This window comes from Dermacentor albipictus, chromosome 3 (genome assembly GCF_038994185.2).
Source record: "Dermacentor albipictus isolate Rhodes 1998 colony chromosome 3, USDA_Dalb.pri_finalv2, whole genome shotgun sequence".
Lineage (NCBI taxonomy): Eukaryota > Metazoa > Arthropoda > Arachnida > Ixodida > Ixodidae > Dermacentor > Dermacentor albipictus.
Window position 1 is genome coordinate 33,776,688 of NC_091823.1, and position 22,141 is coordinate 33,798,828.

General features: G+C 49.1%; 1 protein-coding gene across 1 annotated transcript in view; it reads left to right on the forward strand.

The window, feature by feature from the left end:
• The window catches only part of LOC135902913 (leucine-rich repeat-containing protein 24-like), a 220,766-nt gene that overhangs the window by 128,110 nt on the left and 70,515 nt on the right, over nucleotides 1–22,141 (forward strand). Inside the window, exon 2 of the mRNA XM_065433246.2 lies at nucleotides 2,909–3,077. The gene's annotated coding sequence lies outside the window, so the exon portion shown is untranslated. The remainder of the gene's footprint in view (nucleotides 1–2,908; nucleotides 3,078–22,141) is intronic.

Below are 22,141 nucleotides of genomic sequence, written 5' to 3' on the forward strand. Positions count from 1 at the left end.
CTCATCACCGTCACCTCAAACTATACGCTTGAACGATAGGTAGATTCGAAAGCATATGCGGCATCCCTCCTGGTTTATCTGTATGTGATTCGTTTATGTTTTACTTTGTCGTTTGCCCTGGTCCTTGTCTATGTTTTCTCCATTCATTATGGTTCACTTCTAACACCCCACTGGGGCAACCCCCGGTCGTAGCGCATACCATCCGCTCGAGTGCCATCCGAGTCGCAAACCGGCGCAGACAGAGGCGTCTGTGTGAAGTATATGCAATGTTTAGTTCATCCCACTCTATGCACACATTACGAATCGGTCCGCGTTCTACGGCCATTGACCGGGTAATCAGGGAGCTGTTTGCAACTGTCGCAATCGTCTCGCTGACCTCTAATCCGTTTGTTGAGGACTGAACACACCGACGGTTTAACTTTAAGACGATAGTGCCTGAATAGACAGATGCGCTGTTTCTCAACTTGCCGGCCCTGCGAGAACGCGCAGTACGGTGCGCAACGACGCACTGCCATAAGGGGCTCCATTAATCTTATGGAACAGAAACGACCTTGGGAAATTGTGCTCCAATAATATTAAGAAGGCTAATTGCGATTGAAACAATCCATGTAAAATTAAAAAAAAAAGAATGCCTTTTTTTGTCTTTCGTGGTCTTTCTTTTTTTTTTCTATTCCTTAGTAAGCAGCCGAAAATGTATGTGAGACGAGTAATAAAGCACCACTAGCTTCTTTCTTTCTTTCTTTCTTTCTTTCTTTCTTTCTTTCTTTCTTTCTTTCTTTCTTTCTTTCTTTCTTTCTTTCTTTCTTTCTTTCTTTCTTTCTTTCTTCGAGTAACCACACACCGAACCGACTCGGTTCGCCATTGCGTGATCGCGACTGGGATTTCCGACGGCTCGCAGAAGGCGCGCATCGCTCATAATTACGGCCACGCAAACGACGCATCGCCGGATGCATCGTATTTCCCGGGAGGACGTTCGCGGATTGCCTGCCCCGGCGACTCTCACATTATGCAACGGCGTACGGTATATGTACACGTACGTTTCTCGCCGGGGCCATTGTCTGTTTCCTCCGTTTCGGCCTTTTATCTCTCGCTTCTTCTTTACTTCCCTCTTTTGTTTTTCTTCTACGGCCCTGGACGAATACGCGCAACAACCGAAAGAGCGTACACGTAGAAGAAAAAACAAAACGCACCGCCGCCTCCTCGCCCTGGCGTGCGGCGACGCGCCGTGACGGAGCTGCCGCGCGACCAGGCGCCTCTACGCGACAGATCCGAAACGGATCGCGCCCAATTTTCCTCTCCGGTGTCAAATCATTCATGACCGCGCGTAAACACGAGAAGGCCAGCGCACGGAAGAGGGAGCACGGCAAGACGCTCGCTGCGTATAAAGATACGCGCAGCAAATACATCGACAGCCATCGTTCAGTCTCCTTTCCGCGTGCGTTATATATATATATATATATATATATATATATATATATATACATATATATACGCAAGACGAGGTTGTTCGTCACCAAAGAACGATGGATTTTTCGTAGCGGCACGGAGGAGGCAGCAACCTGTCTCAATTCGCGATCGGCTCGCCGTCGCCTCATTCTCGTTTTCTACAAATCCGTCATGTTGCCACCACGTCGTTACAAGCGTTTACATTTAAGAGGTATTCTTTTTCTTTTTTTTTCGCTTTTGCGAACATTAAAATTTGGTGCACATTCTCGTTCAACTCGCGTGATGAAAAAAAAGAAAGAAGAAACAAACAAACAAAGAAGCATAAACGACCTCTGGTTTGATTTGAGAGAGTCGTTTCTTCGCTACCGATGTGGTGTGTTGTTTTATTCAAGTCCCTTGCTGCCAATTAGTATGGTGTTTTGATCTGCATTATAAGTTAGCTTCGCTCCAGCGCATGCGTATTCCGCATATAAATCTTGCTGCCAAGTGCTCTTTCTTGTATGACGTTTTTTTAAAAGCGTACAGCGGGGCACACTTGAGCACAAAATACGCCCCCTTGCTGTCAATTATGCTCATAATTTTTTCATTACTCTTCAGATCCATTTCAGCGTATAAGCAAGAACATCTCTCCTCAGCTTTCTTTTTCCTTTATGTTTAAATTACACTTTCAGTGTATCCATCGCGGTGACCACTTACAACATGGAGTGCCTACGCTCAATTACCTTTATAATGAAGCGTTTTCTAGCCTGCTGCTACACTAGCGATACAACTGCTTAGCAAAATACTAGAGCATTAGCTGAACTTTAAATTGTTTTGTTGATATGTGCTTTACAAGGCGAGTAAAAACCCGCCCTGGTTGCTCAGTGGCTAGGCTGTTGGACTGCTGAGCACGAGGTCGCGGGATGGAATCCTGGCCATGGCGGCCGCATTTCGATGTGGGCGAAATGCGAAAACACCCGTGTACTTAGACATAGGTGCGCGTTAAAGAACCCCAGGTGGCCGAAATTTTCGGAGTCCTCCACGACGGCGTGCCTCATAATCAGAAAGCGGTTTTGGCACCTAAAGCCTCATAATTTAATTTTTAAGTCGAGTAAAAGAGAAATTGTCATCCACTCGACGTCAGCACAAAAATTCTAACGAAACTCAAGCTAGTTTCTCATTTAATAAAGCGCATAATCATCATCTCGGGAAGAAAGCTACGCGCTAGAAGAAAACATTTTCCGTCGCCCGGTGATTGAACTAGGGATCAACGCCTTTCCGGAGCGGTCGCACTGCCATCAAAGCAGCCAACTAGGAGATTAGCAGGTGGCAGCGCGAGCCATAATTAATCGACAGTGGGGTGGATGGCACTTCTTCCCTTTCACGAACCTCGCTACACTTTGCGGGCTTCCGCAGAACTGATCTGCCCCGATTCGAGTAAAACAACTTTCTCCTCGTTTTTGTCTCACTTGCCATTTTCCAGGTGGTGCTCGGTTGGTTCACAGGCTGGCTTTGTAAACCGATGCTGACGAGTGTCCTAGACGCCACAAGTGGGACCGGCGTCGCGCTTCTACGGCAAGACTCTTCGCCCGTCGAGCCATGCCGGGATAACCTGCTGTGACAGACCCTGTTCGCAACAAGACACCGCACACGTGAGTCGATTGACGAGTACTTCCAGTACGCTGATGACCCTGGCCTTGATATGCGAAGTAGGAGATGGCAACGCGAAATATATGAAAAACTTTAGAGGGACAGGGAGGTGAGGGAGAGTAATAAATTGAACTGTATTAATTAAGTAGCGTTTCTACAATATCAAAAAGAAGAAGCAAAAAAGCAAACAAATAAACAAACTACTCCTACCGCGACCTGACATCACAGTAACCACTTACATCATTGAGTACCTATAGCACTACGCAACAGGGGCATTCTGTCAATGTCGGGCTACCGAAACACTATAAAAAATACATCAAGGAATAGAAACTGAACAGCACGGTTACAGATGAAAATGAACGAAAATGGTTAAACTCTTGCTGAAAGTAAGAGGAAGGATGGTACTATGGGCAAGTACAGGTGAAGCGGAGAACTACTAATCAAACATCTTTTCTTCAAACAAAACAAGTTGAGTAACTGGGGAAATACAGTCGGAGCTGGCATAGGGAAGTAGATAAGATGACCTGATGAGGCCCTTGGAGAATGCAGGGAATACGCCACCCACTTCTAACTAGTGTAACAAGATGATGGTGATTGGTAAGCAAGCTCCCAAACCTGCGCACAAATAAAAGAGATCATCTGGCAACGAAATAAATAAATAAATAAATAAATAAATAAATAAATAAATAAATAAATAAATAAATAAATAAATAAATAAATAAATAAATAAATAAATAAATAAATAAACAAATAAATAAATAAATAAATAAATAAAAACAATATTATCCTTAATTTTCTCCTTTTTTGTAGGTCGTCTATGTCCGACGTAAAGTTTGAAAGGCACAGAAACAAGGGAATTGTAAGAATGTCAATCGAATACTCGCACCACATGCATGCGTGATTTCAACGCCGCCACTGTGGCTGCAAAGGCATCGTACAAGTTTCGTTGACAAGTGCCACGAGAATATATAGCGTGGGGATGCGGAAGGCATTGCAACCTGATATCTCTCGGAGGCAGATATATTTGTTCACTGTCCTGCGGGTTGCTCCCGTCTTTTTCTTGATTCTGCGTCAAACGATCGCTATCGCGATACCGCGGTATCACATCATGAATGAATGAATGAATGAACAAACAAACAAATTGAAGGGAGGGCGGTGCGTACGCATTTGATGGTTGTTGAACGTATTGTCAGTTTCATTTCACTACGATTGGTCCCAACTGTATTTATCGAAAGCACTAAGCCCTCTATCGATGCGGCACGCCGTTTACGGCTATGCAAAACCACTATATGCTGAATGCCTCTGGAATATCGCGCCAGACTTCAGCAGCCGCAATTCACTATAACTCTTATCTCCTCTTCGCAGTGCTTCCAGAGCATCTTCGTTCTCCCCGAAATCCCACTTAAATAGCTGGCGCAATAAAAAACGGTCACGTATACCACCGAGGAAGGGTGAAAAAGAGAGGGAGAAAGTCCGTAGGGAAAACCACTTAAGCAGAGAGCCCTTCTTTTTTTTTTTGTTCGTCCACAAAACAGGCACTTCTCCGAGTCGAAAGAAAACTTGCCAACTCCGCGCCTGTGGCGATCGTGCACCTCAGCCGCGCTTCCCCGGGGCGGGCGCCCGGGGGCCGTGCTGCGAGATTATGACCGCGAATTGGTTTGAATGCGGCCGTTGCCGGTCGCGATTCGCGAGATAAACGGGCCGGGGTTTTAGCGAATCGAGGCGCGTCCGGACCCCGGGCGCCGGAACACAATAGCGACGCTCCGGCCGGCTGAGCCGCGCGCGGGCCTAGAAAGAAGCGCCAGCGCCGAGGGGGGTTGAGAGAGGAGGTCTCGCGGAGGGCCCGCAGCTCCAAGTAGCTTTTCGTCTTGTGAGGATTTGTAGGCTTGCGCTATCCCCGGCCCTCGGTGCGCGTAGTGATCAGTATTCCGGAGACACGGGCCCGCTTTGCCCTCTGCCGTCTTTTCCTGTTCCGCGCTGTCTGCCTCTTTCTTTTTTCCTTTGTTCTCGGTCCGCCCTCTCTCTGCGAGAGGGTTTTGGCAGGCGCCTCTCTCAATTTCGCCTATATCCCCGCCGTTTCGGCTGGTGATGCTGCTGCCCTCTGGAGGAGAGGATTGCCCCCTTTTCGGCAAGCCGAATTCTCTTCTACCAACGCACCTCTCGGTGTTCTCGTTTTCAAGCAAAAGGAATGAAGCCGGAGACCCCGACGAGCGTGAAAGAAAGTACAGAAAACGGCGTAGAAAGCACGCTATACCTAAACACAGGCGGGTGCAAGAAGGAAGGGGGAGGAAGTGGAACGAGGGAGACCTGCAGAGACTTCGAGATCCGTCAAGACAGACCAAACTGCCATTGTGCCCTCCGTATTAGGTTATTTGTCCCGGCTTTGTTTCTTTTTTTTTTTGGGGGGGGGTGTTCTTTTTATTTCGGTTATTGTTTCTGGCCATTCGCTTGCCCCGCGCCGTGTTGGAGGCAGGCGGAAGAAGTTTGCGAGCTGACAGCGACAGAGCGGATGCAGGGAAAAGCAGAAAAACGACCCGAACCATGCGGAGAAAGGAACGAACATGAGCGCGGAGGTAAAAGTAAAGGACACCTCGGGTACTTTTTGATGCTTGTCCGTCCCTCAAACCGAAATCGATGGCGGCCCGTTAGGAGATGGCAGGGCGTTTGTTCTCGTTTCGAGAAAAGGGAGAAGACGGCGTTGGTCTTAAGGGGATTCGCGCTTCCCGCATCCCGCGCGCCCTCTTGTGTTTGTCACGACAGCTAGGAAGAATGCATGCCCTTGTCGAATTTGCGTCCATTCGGTGGTGACCATGCTTTGGCACTGTCGTTTGGCTGGCTCAAGTGTGGAGCGGCCAGCTCTGAAGGCAACTTCATTCGCTTTGCTTTCCTAGCGCCGAATTCTGTTCTCGTTCTCGTTGCTGATACAGGAGTGCCAGAGAAATGCGCGACGAGGCTTGTGAAGATGATTAAAAAGAGGCTCAAGGAAAGAAGAAGCTATAAAGAGGGCTACAATCGGCCATTGATCGAAGTCGCAAGGCTGGAAAGGAGAGGAGTAGCGCAATCAGGAATGGCGCAAATTTGCTAGCACGAATATAGCACAGAAGACTCTCAAACAACGTAATGTGAACGCCCCGTATCCGCGCACCATAATAAGAGAGCTGGGGCGAAGAGAAAGACGACGGCAAATAAACATGTTTCTCCTGTTTTCTTCTCTTTTACCTTACACTGGGAAGGGGGATGTGGAAATGCAAGGAAAGCGCCAAGGGAAAGCGTTAGAAATTGATGCGCGCACGCTCTAACTTCCGTAGTCACAAACGGGCCTCGATTCGACAATGTTGCTCGACTTCACTCCCCCACAACAGGGCCCCTCCTCGACGGAAGAAGTCACTGCGCGTCAATGAAGCTCATCAACGATCACTAAGGCGAGGTGTTGCTTCACACACACACACACACACACACACACACACACACACACACACACACACACACACACACACACACACACACACACACACACACACACACACACACACACACACACACACACACACACACACACACACACACACACACACACACACACACACACACACACACACACACACACACACACACACACACACACACGCGCACGCGCGCGCGCGCACACTCACACACACACACGCACACACACTCGCACACACACACACTAACATACACACACACAAACACACGCACGCACGCACGCACGCACGCACACACACACACACACATACATACACACACACACACACGCACACACACACACAGCTTTAGTACAGTGCATAGGAGACATATATGTCACTGACGGTCCATTATCGGTTCAGCCGAGGGAAGACGCTGATATCGAGCCTGAAGGTCGATCTTACTTCGGTGCACCATCTCGCATCGCTTAGTAGGCTTTCCTGGATCTTTGTGACACAAGCGTGCGCTGTGTGCATTTGTACGGGTTATCATTAACGTACCTTTGATGGGGCTATCCCGCAGGAACAATTTAGATTAGAAGTACTTTTTTCTCTTTCCCTTGACACAGTTTATATCACAATACAAAGCGGCACCTGTTCTTTCTGTTATCGCTTCTGCTGCAGTGTTGTCATACCGCATAAATGTAGAATCCCTAATTGTTGGCTGCTACAGAAGCTCCCTATCCAGCCGCACGTGATTATATTCGCATGGTATACCGCATGGTATGTTCGTATAAATTATGTGAATCTATATTGATCACAAACAAACTCGACCTCAACCATTATCTTCTGTTGACGCGCCTCTGGGCTATAGCAAAGTGCGAGCGCTGACGTCTTGGCGGCGACAGTGGTGCCACGAGTATACCCCCTCTCCCCCTCTCCCCTCCACCTACACAACATTATACTTATTCTGGGACTGTCCCGATCTCGCGATAACGAGAGACAAACAAAAGGCACGCGGCATTATCTTACCGGAAGCATGGGCCATACGCCACCGCCTCGGGCCGACGCCTCGTGAACTACTAACTCTTTCTGTGAGTGCGTGCGTGAGGCCGGCTTGGCAGGCAGGTTATCAACGTGGTGTTTCTTTTATATTTCTCTGTTTACTTTGTTTACTTATAATCTCCACCTTTGATACTCAGCCCTGCTTAGTGCGACTGAGCCATTCTTGCTATTAAACTTAACGTTTTCCCGCTATTTCGAAGCTTTCTGAGTGGTAGAGTTGTATTGAGTAGACTTTCTCAGGGGTATTGTATATTGTTTTGCATGAAATGCATAGATTACTCCGCGGATGATATGCATATATGTAGAGGGAGCACGAAATTAACTATTCAGTATATGGGAATAAACGAAACGACATCCACGGTCGAGCGCCGATCAATCAGTCGCTTAGGTTGGGCTCACGCTTATCGCTATGCTCAGTAGCCGGAAATGGAGCATCACCTAAAATCACTGCCCCCTCCCCCCCCATAATATATATATATATATATATATATATATATATATATATATATATATATATATATATATATATATATATATATATATAACATGCTCGTTTTTTCTAATGACCCACCGTTCTGTGCTCAAGAACATGTGGGCACTGTGTTTCTCTGTTTCTCTCTCTCTCTCTCTGTGTGTGCGTGCGTGTGCGTGTGTGTGTGTGTGTGTTGAAATGCGCAGGCTTTTGAACAAGCCTAATATATGTGCACGTACTTGAATAACGTTAGCTACCATAAGACGACAACAGAAAGTGAGGCCAGAACAAGCACATGGGAAGTTCGGTGGTGACGGTGGTGGTGGCGGTGGTGAGTTGTAGCAACGGGCGGGTTTAGCCTGGCGATCAAGGCCAGCAGTTGCATCCATAATTACTGTGTTCGCGATAAACTTGCTGTTCCTAACATTGATAAAGATAAATGAAGGCGGAGGAAACGATAACTTGCCGCCAGTGGCAGCCGATCCAAAGACCTCGCTAGGCCATGTGTGGCGCTTTGGCACTTGCGCTACACGCGGATGGCTGTACCTCCGTCCACATTCCTGGGTATGTTCGGCAGTCGAACTTGTTCTGCATGTTTTACACACAATTATACAGCTCATTAAAGGAAAGCAGGCAATTGCCCTCTAATTTTAGTTAGCTGCATTGGCTGCCAGTTTCATATGGTTGTTACACTAAAAAAGATGAGAAAAAAAAATGAGCGTCTGATTTTTCCTGATTTTCTTTTTGTTTTTTGTTAACAAGGTAGCTGTAACCATAAGCCACATAACCATAACCATAAGCAAGGCGTTTTGGAATTGTGAGTTATTAGATATTTTTCTCTTCCCTTCTTCCTTTATTTTTTTGAAGCCGTCCCGCGATCTATACCTACAAAACGCAAGAATAAGAAGAAGAAAAATATGTGTCGTCGTGACCGCACATTCCGACGCACGTCCATCGCTTATTCCACTAGTCGTTGCGCGGTCCTCGGCTTCCTCTCATCAGAGAGTCATGGGAAAACAAAGCTTATTCTTTGACTTTGTTTGGTATGCGTTATGTGACTCTATATTCCCCGTGGTGAACAGCGCATACGATGGGCAAGGGAAACAAAGAGGACAGCACTCTTTAATCTGTCGGAAACGGACACGACGAGATGAGCCGTTATATGTCGGACGCCACAGAAGTCTGCATGCAGTCTGTCGGAAACGGAGAGTTCAGCGTGTTCAGCGCATCTGCTCTGTTCGTTTCGCTTGTGCTGTCATCTGCTTTTTTTTTTTTTGCCAAGCCGGACGTAAGCCAACTATATAGACCAGCTTACAGTCCTCGTCCCACACTCTCGTCACGTGAGCCACCTTGTCGCCGTCTTCTCTCTCGTGCCGTCGTTATCGTTGTCCTTCTCTTCGTCGTCGTCGTGAAGCCGGCTAGAAACTTGGGGAATTTCCTCCGAGTGGCCCTGCGGTGTATATAGTTCGAGATAGTATACGACGTACGGAGTTCCACGGTCGGTGCGATTGAAGATCTCCGCTTCACGCGAAACGATCGAGGATGCCGCCGTGCGCCGCGCCCAGGAACCACCACTAGGCCGCCTCCGAAGCGGTCACTCGAGAGAACACTTTCCATCGGGCGCTCACGCGGCAGTGCGGCGACGCACATCTATAGCAGGCGGTTGGCGCAGCGCGGTCCACAATGGCCGCAAAGGATTTTCGCCGAGTCTCCGTGAATAACGACCGCCCACTTTTAGGCCTCCTAATTAGCGGATTAACAATGCGTCACAATACGGTTGGGTGGAACGTGCGGACACTCCACTCCCCCCCTTATTCCCTGTGCCGCTTCCGAGGGAAGACTGTCCGCCGCACATGGGACGGGATATGGGTGCGTACGCCAGCTGCGCTGACGGGTGAGGGCCCTGGACCACGAGTTCTTAGCTGTGCAGGGTTTGCAGCTCCGAAACGGTTCGTGCTAAGAAACTTGACATTCGAAAGTTCCAAGTAGCCGTGACAAGGATATTGAAGTACAGTACATCTGAGAGAGAGGAGTAGGACGAATTCGGTGTGTATATAGAGACTCCATTTGGCCGTACGAAGTCGCCGACGTGCCAGAAATAATAATCAGATGCCACATTGAGTTTTGTATTTCTTTCTTTCTTTCTTTAGAGCATTTGCACTTACCCGGATGTCAGCGCTCATTAAAGGCGGGAAAGCCAGGACAGCGGTAGTTCGGCCACTTAGTGGTCACGGAGGAGTAAATCCCCAACATAGCGGTAATAAAAAGTATTTAGCACCATGCTCACTAAGAGCATGCGGCATCAGATCCTGCAGACGAAAATTATGTTGCTCGATGTCTACTGAAACGTGGTTTAGTAGGTTGAAAGCAAGCACTCATGGTGCAATTTCAATCAGCTAAGGCATTTGAAACATTTGAGGAAATGTTACGTACCTTGAAAGCGCATTTTTCTGTATTTCTGCATGGAAACGCATCTGACCGCATGCCGTTAAGCTATCCATCTGGCAGAACTCGCACAGGTGCGATACTTGTCTGGCGTGTTTACGGAAGCAGATTGCCATAATCCTTGCGCGGGATAATAGAGGTTTAGTGTATACATAGCTGAGAAACTAACACAAATGTGTACATACCAGCTATAAATGCTAGTCCTGGAAGAAGTATCCAAGCCCAGCTGCGGGGGTGGCGACATGTCCTGGCTCTGTGATCAGTCATAACACACAAAATATACCACTGTGCTGCAGGCCTCTACGAAAGGAGTACAGGGAACTCTGGTGTGATGACACCACACGCGTAGTAACCGTGCCGTAAACGCCTAGCTGGCGACACGTTTAAAGACAGTAGATAAGTGGACAATACTCGGTCACTGCAATAAAGAGTTCCGCGCGCATTGTTTAGGTACAGCTTTACGAGTTGTCGCACGGGGTACTGATTCTCGACGTCCACGTTTCCCGGTGTTCCTTCACAAGTCCACGTCGCTTAATCTTCGAAATGCTGGAGAGAGAGCGAGAGGTAAGGAAAGGCAGGAAAGGCAGGTAAGGAAACGCACCTTCGGTTTGCAAGCCTGCACTAACAGAGGGAGGGATATCATCTTTATAATCAGTCTATTTTTGAGAGAAGGGAATAAAGGGGTAAAAAAAGAGGGAAATGAGAGAGAGAGAGAGAGAGAGAGAGAGAGAGAGAGAGAGAGAGAGAGAGAGAGAGAGAGAGAGAGAGAGAGAGAGAGAGAGAGAGAGAGAGCACTAGTCGCGATCCCACTTGAAGGAGCACAACGAGTCTACGAATGGCCGCAGAGACCTGTTCTCTTTAGGTGTTGTTGCAGTACTTGATGTCGAAATGCTAAAGCTCCTTACATTGCAGCAACATGGACCACTAGAAATCTCTAGAATTTGCCAAAGAAATTGATATCTGAGACCAGGCGTGACGTAAGGAGACGATGTATCACTTTTGAGAGCGACGGGTTTGAAGACAGTACGTCATCTGGGGTAAAAAATAGAAAGCTGTGGCCAACATGTGTACTGTACACTTGTTTGCAAACGAAACCCGATCGACAAACTGAAGTGGCTGATGGGAAAAGTAGAGTCGCGAGGGCGCGGTTCAGGTATACGTTACATATTGCGTGAAACGGCCTAACAGGTACTGATGGTGATTACTGTTGGCGATCCCTGATCTTTTGGTGAAGCAGCGCCCATTGAAAAGCATGTTCACACAAACATATCCATTTCCTGATCAGTCATGTATGTGTGAACGTGTCTGTTTCTTCAAGTGCGCTTACTCACACAAACACACGCGCGTGCGCGCACACATACGCACAGTAAAACTGGTTAGAACATCGTCGTAAAATAACATCTCTTGTGAGGCAAAATTGACGATATTTATATCCGCCTCCTTGATGGTCAAGATGCCTCTTCCATGTTCGCACATGCGTGCGGGTTCGTGCTCAAACTTCTGCGCTCGCGTTTCATATCCTTAATGACTATATATCATAACTCATTAATTCTGAGTTGGAAGAGGACTACAGCTACACGGCCAAAGACAGCCCGGCGTGGTCCTGCTCTTTGCAAGCTTCGTTGCGAATGAGCGACTCACATGGTCGCATTCTTCAACGACAACTATTTTCGGTGCCTTCTAGCTTGCGTGACATAGCATCCATATACATTCAGGCTCTATGACACTACGCGCGACACTCAAAATTGCGTCCCGTAATAAATGGCATCGCTTGACACTGACTGTCCTGCTGCTGGCATCCTGCCGTGTTCAAAGAATTTTGTGACGTCTCGCTATCGACGCGACGGGATAACAAGAGGAAGTGTGGTGCCCGCCCGGCGAAGTTTCTTTTGTCACGCCAGTTTCGACTGGTCTGCAGAGCAATCGGTGGTGCGAGCGCTGTAATGACATCACCAAAAGCGATCGATCCACAGAACGACCCTTGGGGGAACAAGCGTCGGCTGATTTAGCCCCCCAAATGAGATTCACTGCAGCCGACAAATCACAAGAACTGAGCATTTTCCCATTGCGAAACAGTGTCACTTGTCAATTAAGCTTCCAAGAAAGAAAATAGGAGTGAAAGAAAGAAGAGAAAAGAAAAAAAACCTACTTTGCTTCGAAAGGACAGTCTTGTGCTAGACTCTTCGTACCGATTCATAACGGGTATTAACGGCACTCGTACATTAGGTCCCATTAAGGCAATCGGTCGACGTCTTTGTCGCTAGCTTGTTCTCTGTTCTAGCTGCCAGTTTTATTTTTTTACCTTAAGAATAGTCAAACTGCGAGTTGGCGCTAGAGCGCACCTTAACCAGTTTTGAGCGTCCAAGTTTATGGCTCTTCTCATGACCGGGAAAACACGTGCGAAAACAGAATTGGAGAAACGATTGATGCAGGAACGACACACTTCTTTAACTTGTTTCTAAGGGTTAATCGACAAGATTTCTTGAGCAAAACTGATAAAAGAAGAGCAGACGATGATCAGCCGAGACACATGCTTATAAAATTAAGGTACGCAAGCAAGACATTAAAAATTTCACTCGGTAATTATTACATTTAACGAGAGAGAGAAACGAGGGAAACTGAGGTGCTGGATAGTTAGGATGTTAAATGAGGAACAAACCGTGTAATTGCGTGCGCTCATATGCTCAAGCCGAGGAACGCGGATGGGAAAATGTAGGTGTTTAATTTGTTCTCTAATAACGACAGACGGAAGGTTAGCTTTCCTGCTGTGCTCACAATGAGAAATGAGAAAACAGAAGTGGTATAGAAAAGGCTATTTGCCTTCGCCAAAATCCGAACACACCGTTTCCAGATCCCTTCAGGCAGATTTAAAACCAGCCCTGGTGACTCAGTGGGTGTGTCCTTACGCTGCCGAACACGAGGTCGCGGGCTCGATTCCCGAACGCATTTTGATGCAGGCGAAATGTGAGACACAAAGAAGCAAAACGCTCGCGCGTGTGGGTATTGACGCGCGTTAAAGGACCTCGGCTAAGTCGAAGTCCTGCCTCTAGAAAAGGCGTAGCTCTTGTAGCCTCCGCTTTGCTTTGGGACGTCAAACTGTAGCGAATCAATCGTCAGCTTTGAGAACACCGCTACCTTTGGCTAGGAACCTCAACGCGTTTCATTTCATTCCGAGAAATACTGTAGCCACGTTTCTTTTTTTCCGCGACGTTCTTGCCCACACACAGCGATCTTTCTGAAGAAGACATTTCTTCTTCTACTACTTTATTAAATGTGAAATATTGGAAGTTCGGCCGCAGAAAGGGCCAGCTATCCCAAAATCTGGCTGGGGCGTGCCGATCACTCAGCACTCAGCATGCCGATCATCCTCATTACATCCCTTTGGCTACATCAATAAACACTCTGCGCGAGGCACTTGTGCCCTCGCTGACCTCGCCTTCGGATACTAGCAGTTACCGTGCCCTCCCTTTATTTTTCCAATTGGCTTTTCTATCCAAATTTCCGCTTTGGGCTTTTGCCCCTCTTCATTTATTTCTGATTGGTTTAAGCCTGTTATTGCGTCAGTAGGAACGGGCTTTTCCCTCTTTTATTTTATTTTCTTTTATTTCCTTTGAGGGAGCAGACTTCGAAAAAAAGGGGCGTATACCCCCTGCTCTGACCACTACTTCAAACGACAGATCAGACAGGGAAAGCCCCGGAGGGCGCCGCTCTTTGTCGTAAGACTAGCTTCACCGTTCGCTCACGCGCAGAGAGAAGAACGCGATAAACGTCGCCCACGCGCTCTTCTGGAGTGCTGGGGAAGAACGGGCATGGCCAATATCTCTCCTCTTCACGGTCGCCACCTCGCTTCAGTAGGTCCGAGCGATAAAGAATAGAAATGGGGGCTGGCGCATTAAGAGCTAGGGAAAAAGAAAAGATAGGAGGAAAAGAAGAGCGACAATCCGAGGAAAAACAAGCGGTCTTTCAAAAACTCTAGTTCCGAGCACAGTCTCGACACAAGAAGAACGTATAGGGAGTGAAATGGGGAGGCGAAGGCAGAGCGAGTAGGGGTAGAGAAGGGTAGGGCTGGTTTGAACTCGCCGCCCACCGCTTCACACTCTCATCCACTCTTGGGCGGCTTTGCTGGGCCCGAGCCAAACGGCTAGCCTGCGTACAGTACATACGCAGCCAGCAGCGCTGAGGCAGGATATCCGGACTTCGCGCTATCCCGACCGCGAACAGGAGGAAAAGCCGATGACGCCGCGCGGTGTTCTTCCTATAGGCCGAGAATGGGGCGACGAAACGGGGAAGAATGGATAAACGACAAAAAAAGGAACGGGGGTAGGAGCAGCGGGCTGTAAACTTTCTCTTCCTTATTGTCCGGGGTCGTTGTTTTCGGCTCGATTTATTATGTTTCCTCGTCGTGTCAGACTCCCTGTTGTTCCGCCACGTGGAGGAAAAGATACGACCTCTTCACGCAGCGAGAGAAGGTGGAGTGGACCGAAGGATTGGAGGGAGGGGCCTTTACAATGCTGCGCTGGGTGCTTTGGGGAAAGAAGGGAACGAGCGACGGAGAGTGTGATGATACTCGGGAAGAAAAGCGGGTGAATTGGGGAGGCGAAGAGTCAATTGTTGCCTCCAGCACCCCCTTCCCCCCCCCCCCCCCCCCCCTCCCTGCCGGAGAACACGCGAAGCCGAAGAATGAAGGAGCTGAGGAAGCAGCGATGTACGCTGACGACGATGAGCTCGAGCGGCGACAGAAAGGCGCGGAAACGCGGCGGCGGGAGAAAGGACAGGAAGCGACCGGGGTGCTTGACTCCGGGACGCGGCGCCTCCACCGCCGCCGCGGGATGAGATGGGAGAACTTCCGGCATCGCAAGGAAGGGGGCGGAGGAGCACGACGCGCCGTCAGCAGAATGAGGAGACGCACGGCTGGACGGGCTCGAAGAAAGGGCGCGCCGCCGGTGCGCTCGGCGGCGACGCCCGACGGCAATGAGACGACTACAGGAGCCGTTGATGGCCAGTGTGGGGTGCCATAGCTGGCCAGGAAGGACCACGGGAACTTGAGTTCGTAACTAAATTATGCTGACTCCGTTCAGTAAAGAAAGGCCACGAAAGTAATGAGACATGCTGAGCAAATTAATAACGCCCGACTCGTGCAGCCCATGGTCACAGGTGTCCGAGAAGCGCATGCGTGCATGCGTGGGCTCCTCGGTTCGCGAGGAGGCCAGTGGACCTCCCGCCGAGTACAGAACAGGGGGCCGTGTTCAATAACGTTCTCTATCTATCTATCTATCTATCTATCTATCTATCTATCTATCTATCTATCTATCTATCTATCTATCTATCTATCTATCTATCTATCTATCTATCTATCTATCTATCTATCTATCTATCTATCTATCTATCTATCTATCTATCTATCTATCTATCTATCTATCTATCTATCTCCCTCCCTCCCTCCCTCCCTCCCTCCCTCCCTCCCTCCCTCCCTCCCTCCCTCTCTCTCTCTCTCTCTCTCTCTCTCTCTCTCTCTCTCTGCGCTAGGTCAAAAGCTATAGACACACATGCCTAAATATGAGCGGTGCGCTTTATGACGCAATAACGCACTATGTGCTACTGAAAACTGTTTCCTTCCCCCGCTAGGCTGTGTGTTACGACCCTACATGCTGTTGACACGCGAAATTTCAGCGACGGTTGCCCAGACCAGAGCGATTTAGAGATAAATGAACGAAAAAATAAAGAAACAAACAAACAAGGGCATACGAGTGCTTGACGTAGGACGGGCCCCAGGCTTCGATATACGGAAACTTTTGCCCCGGATGTTTGCGCGCGCGTTAAATGGATGTCAAGTGGAACTTTCGAAGCGGGACCGGCAGGCAAAGTCAATATTGACTGCGATTTCAGGAAATGGAGGGATGCGGAGAAAAACGACAAGAACGTGAAGCGCCGCGCGCGTTTTCGAAACCGTTTCGTGGAATTAGCCGAGGTTGGAGTTGCTTCCTGTTTACGATTCCAAACGCTTCATCAAAGAACATTGCGGTCGCAGCATCGAATCAAGTTTCGAAGAAAAATGGGTTACTGAACCCGGTGCCTGATAGCAAAGTGAATGTTTGCCGAATGAAATTTTCCGGCTAGTAGAAGTCGCGTATACCCTACTACGCTTTGTCGGCGTTTCACATGTCTCAGCGTTCCCTCTGAAATTTTGAGAGAAAAAGAGGGGGGGGGGGAGTGGAAGAGAGAGATAATTCTGGCATTCACTCCAACTTGCCTTATACGAATATTATTACCTACTGATGCCGAGTAGCTTATTTCAAAGGGAACTTGTAAATTTGTTACGCTACGGTGTTGTACGTCAGTCAAAGCTCAGCCATATTCAGGGTTTTCCCGAAGACGTTAGGACAGCCTTGTTAGTAATTCGTGAATGAATAAAACTGATTTTCTAGAAGATGACGACTCAGCCTGTGCGCGAGATTTAGGGTTGATAGGTTGAGATGAAGATAAAACGGCGCTTCTGTGGTTTACAGTCGCCCACTTAGTTCAGATTGCACGGTGAAGTCCAGCAGGGATCAGAGGACTAATTTTGCGACGGCCTTGGTTGGACTGGTCCACTGTTGATGACCATGATGTTTTTGCAATAATGCACGTGCGTATACTTCGAACACCGGACATACCCAGAGCAGAAAGTCGTGTCGTCTGCAGCCTCCCCGTTGTGCGATGGTTGCTGTGATAGCGTCTGCTGAATTTGCATAGTCTTCCTCAGCAAGAGTAACGAATGCTGGCTTTCGACAATTGACTTCGTGTCAGCGTTGTTGCAGCAGTCGTAGCGCACATTATTCTGCCCATAAGGATTTTGCAGTACGGTACCGAATGCTTTCGCCTTGACACCGGGAATGAAGTTTAGACTCAACGTTACAAGTAGCTGTTACAAGTAGCACTCGACGCTAAGTTCTTCTAGAAACGGGAAAGAGGATAGGCTTACGCTGGTAGTCGCTTTTGTTTACCCCGTGGAGAAAGGAAAACGTAGGAGAGTGCCCGGTCAACCCACACGTGTTGGAGGGAGTGTGGCGGAAGTCACGTGCTACTTTTCGCAAGGGAGCACTAGGACTAGTGTTCCAAACATCCTTGTTGCCATGGTAACAGCGCTTGTGAAGCTCGTCACTGCTACTCTCGGCCTCCGAAAGTGAGACAAGATTTTCGGCCCCGCGGTCTTCCTGAAATCACATTTCGTTTACGAGACGTGCTGAGTTTGATGGAGTGTGGTGCGTAAGTTTGAAAGTTACGCTTTGGGTCCGTATGTGTGAGTGTCAACAAGCAACAGAGGCACTCATATTATCACGGCGCACGTCTCCGTCTTCTTATTCAATGTGCCACGGCAACACGCAGCGGCGCGACGGCTTCAAAAAAAAAAAAAAAAAAATTCTTACAGAAGCTTCGTAGGTTTTGTTCTGACGCGCGTCTCCAGCGCACACTTTCGGCGGCTCGTAGCAATGTAATTTCAAAGCTTCCGCCATCTGCTCCGACGAGCTGATGAGAAACGCGAAGGAATACGGCACACCAACATGGCTGCACTTCCGTCTTAAAGAACGTGACGTCAGGGCCTCTCCTATTTTGTTTCTTTCCTCCGTGGTTTAGTCGCTGTTTTATCTGTTGCCTGCGTGGCACTGCTTCAAGCTCATTCCTCTTCTCTTACCTTGTTGAAGTGTATGGCATCTCTGTGACAAAGGGGCTCAGGCGGAGTTCCCGGAAGGAAACGACGGCGCCGAAGGAGCGAGAACGAGATTATCTCGTCAAAGCTGGTTAGCAGGACGGGAGAGCAATACGCGCATGCATATACCTGAGCGATGCTTCTTCTTTGTTACGCACTAACGGACCGAAGTAAGACGGAGCAATATGGCGAGACTGTCGGTCGCGGACCACAACAATCTGATTGCGTGCCGGCCCGCCCGCCCGGGGTCACGTCGAGCGGCGTGTGCCTCTTCTGGTTTCGGATTTCCTGAACACCGTTCCCGACTTGCTGGCGGGCACGAGCCTCTAATTAATGCTCGCCCGTTGTCTCGGAGCGTTTCGCCCTCACCCCCCCCCCCCTCCTCCTCCGTAACGGACAGTTACCTATCTCAGCTACACGTAGCTTAAGTCGGTCTCCTCTCTGTCTCTGCCGGTCGCAATCACGTCGCCTAATGGCAAGCTAATGAGTCTGATCTCATTAGCCTCCGCCCTGTGCTATTCCTTACATAGAGACGCGCGCACTCCTTGGCATCCCGTCCAATTCAGGCTGCGCGGAAGTCGGGCACCCCCTCCCATCCTATTCGGAGGCACCTCTCTCCCGCTCGCCTCTTTCGAGTCTGCAGCAGACGTCGTTACGAACGGCTATACGATAATGCTTTCAACGACTCTCAAAGCCGGCGGGGTGCCCAAAACGAAGTCATTTTCAACTAAGGCGATAGCTGCGAGCTATGGCGCTTGCGCGCCTGTCGTCGCCGCTGCCGGGCGTTGCTTTGTGCTTCCGTTTACCCTTTCTTTCTTTTCTTCTTTCTTTCTTTCTTTCTTCCTTTCTTTCTTTCTTTCTTTCTTTCTTTCTTTCTTTCTTTCTTTCTTTCTTTCTTTCTTTCTTTCTTTCTTTCTTTCTTTCTTTCTTTCTCACCTTCTCACGCAGCTTCTCATTTCTTGTAGATGTTGTCTTCGGTCACCCGCCACTTCTCTATCAAACCTTTCTTTTTGAGAAACCCGTCTGTTCTTCCTTTCAACTAGAGGGCGCCCCTTCAATATGGTATCTGGCCTTGGGGTTCAGCCAAGATCCACGCCGTCGACAGCTGACTCGGGCCTATTGTGTTGCTAAGACAAAAGGCTCCGACGTGTCGAAGGATTTCCCGGGAGCGCGCCACTGCGCGCGCGGTGGCGCCTCCGATGGCGGCGGCCGGAAAGTAGTGCCACGGAAGAGAAGCTTCTCTTCTCCCAGCGGAGAGGGAAAAAGCGCCGCCTCGCGGTGGAAGATAAAGCACCCGCGGCGTCGGCCGCTCTTGGGCGCTCGTGTTTTCGTCAAGCGCACGCGGCGATAATGAATGCTTCGCGCCCATTTCTCACACCCCTTCGCGACGTTCTTGTTTTCTTTTTCTCTCTCTCTCTTCGGTCGGCCTCTCCAGCCGTGTTAGGCTATAAATTCTCGTTTTTCTCACCGCATCTCTCTTACCTTTCTTTCGTATTCTCTATCTTTTGACAAATTGAAAGTAGAAAAAAAAGGCCGTAGAGACAAACGGCAACGTCTTGTTTCCGAATGTGTTGGTGACAAACGTTTGGAGAAAAGACTGCGAGCGGAGCTGCCGTTTCATTTTTTTTTTATTCATGAACTGTGGCATTACTTTCCGAAGCGAGCAATTTGTGCTTTGTATCGTGTTAGCCGTGCTGGAAACCAAGCACCTCTATGCAACACTGGAAACTAGATTGGTTTTACAGTGAAGCTGTATACGGCTAGCCGATTCGTCCGTCCGTCCGTGGCCTGTACTCTCAAAACTCCTCCGGCGCAACACCATGCGTATGCGCGAAAAAAAAAACAAAGAGAAATAGAGGCGTGCGATTGGCTGCGCGAGTAGTGACGTCATTGCTTTCCGTTGCAGCCCAGCGCGCGCGCAGCAGTTTCTCTTCGGCTTCGACATGGCTAGGCCACGCGTAATACGTATTCCTGAGGAGCAGGCAGCTTTCGATCAGCAACGCCGCGAGCAGAACCGGGAACGACCTTGCCAATGCTGCAGCCCGGGCACAACAACAGGCTCGTGGAGCCGATCCCAAGCAGCAACTGTGGGCCGAGGTTCCGGCAGCCTACCAAGCCGTCGTTTAATGAACCGTCGGGATTAACCCAGCGATAAACACGGGGCCGCACGTTTCAGCTTCGCTCGTTAACAGTCTGTGCTGAGTGCTTGGGCGGTGATTCCTTTTGTTTTGGCTGGGGCCCTTTGGTATTGGTCATAGACTAGCACGTAATATTTCACGAGAAACGTTCTAGTTTTGCAACGAATTGCTATTTGCGCACCGACGACCGGCTTTGTGAAACGGGGGATAGCAACTGCTAGCACGACATCATTGGCACGTTGCAAAAAGAAAAAAAAATGAATCTGACCGGAACTGAGGCATTGGTCGACCATTCGGTAGCGATGAATCCCACCGAAAAAGCTAATTCTGTGGCTCCTGAAGTGTAGCGAAAACTTCTTTAACAGCTGCGACAACGCTCACGAAATCGCCGCCGCTGCGCGTTGATCTCTAGCGGACATCACGGAGTCTCATGTCGTGCTGTGTGTGAGTAATACCAAGCTCGCTAGATGTTACTGCGACGCCAATACCGCTTAAACACTACATGCACCCGAGACGGCAGAGCAGAAGCGCGCGCAAGCCGTAACTCGTCGTCGTTACCAAAATTTCAGGCGCGGCCAACAAATCTGGAATGAAGAATGTTTCAGAGAAAGAGAGAGAGAATAGAGGAAAGGAGAAGTGGTTGCTACCATTGCTACCCTACAATGGAGGAACGAAAAATAGGGAAGAGAGGAAGGAGGGGAGCTCAAAGGTACTAGTTGCGCGCACATGTGACGATGCGCACCAAGTCTCAAAATGGTCGGAGAGCCCTGTCGACTTGAGGTATTGCAGTGAAGCTCGCGTTACTGTTTGCTCCGGCGACGTGCACGACCATGGTCTAAGTACATCCGTTCCCGAAGAGTCACGATGCCTGCCTACTGCAGGCATGCCAGCACTGCATGCAGGGGGTCAATCACTTGTAAGGCGTTTCACGCTGATGTTGTTTGAAGCTCGTGAAAAAACATGCGAAGAGCACCAACTAGTGACTGTAGTATGACGACGATCTGTCGATCTTGCCCTGGTGCTTTCCCGGGAGCTGATGCGGAGTTCCATGCTGCCGCTGTGCCTTGAAAGTAGTCGGAACTATAGCCTGCTGAAGCTGATGCGCGTAGAGGAGCGAATATTACGAGAGCTTGGAAAAGTACGTTCAAGAAATAGTGAAGGGCGCAAAAATTTGCAGCCAAGGAGATGCAGCCTGGAGTCACTTAGATGCAATGATGGCGTAATGTCAGTTAACAACAGGCCAATCGGCAAGACCTTGATGTAAACTGATGTTGCGGCAAAGGGACGAGCTTTCTCTCTTATCCTTGATATCGTATAGCATACGCCATCATGCACGATTTTAAATCACAATAGCCAAGGAGGGAATGGGGCAGTGTCTGAAGGGGTTGAGCGAAAAAGCTAGAAAAAAGTATAAGCCATCAAACGGAGCGACGTCCCTCGCTTCAATCGGTCAGAGCTGTTGGAAGAAATTTTCACTCTGCTGGGCGTTTTTTTTTGTCTTTGTTCTTGTTTCCTCCTCGCTCCTTCTTTTGTTGAACGAACGAGCCCCAGAACTGAAGTCCTTTCAAATTACCAAGACCTCCCCTACGAGATGGGTTTTCCTTCGTTTGTCTTCTTGTCCTCTCCTGCATGCGCGCTTGCCTGGTCACATATCGATTGCGAATTAACTGACGGACAGCTAAGCGCCGAAATGGTCCGGGTCGAGTACCGTCTCGTGCTCAACGATCCTTGCGCGCGCGCAGTGCCGGTGGAAGGGGCTCGCAGCAACTGCAGCAGCAGCAGCAGCCTGTTGGCAAGGCTGGCTGCGGCGTTGCGTTGGGCTCCACTGCCGTCGCTG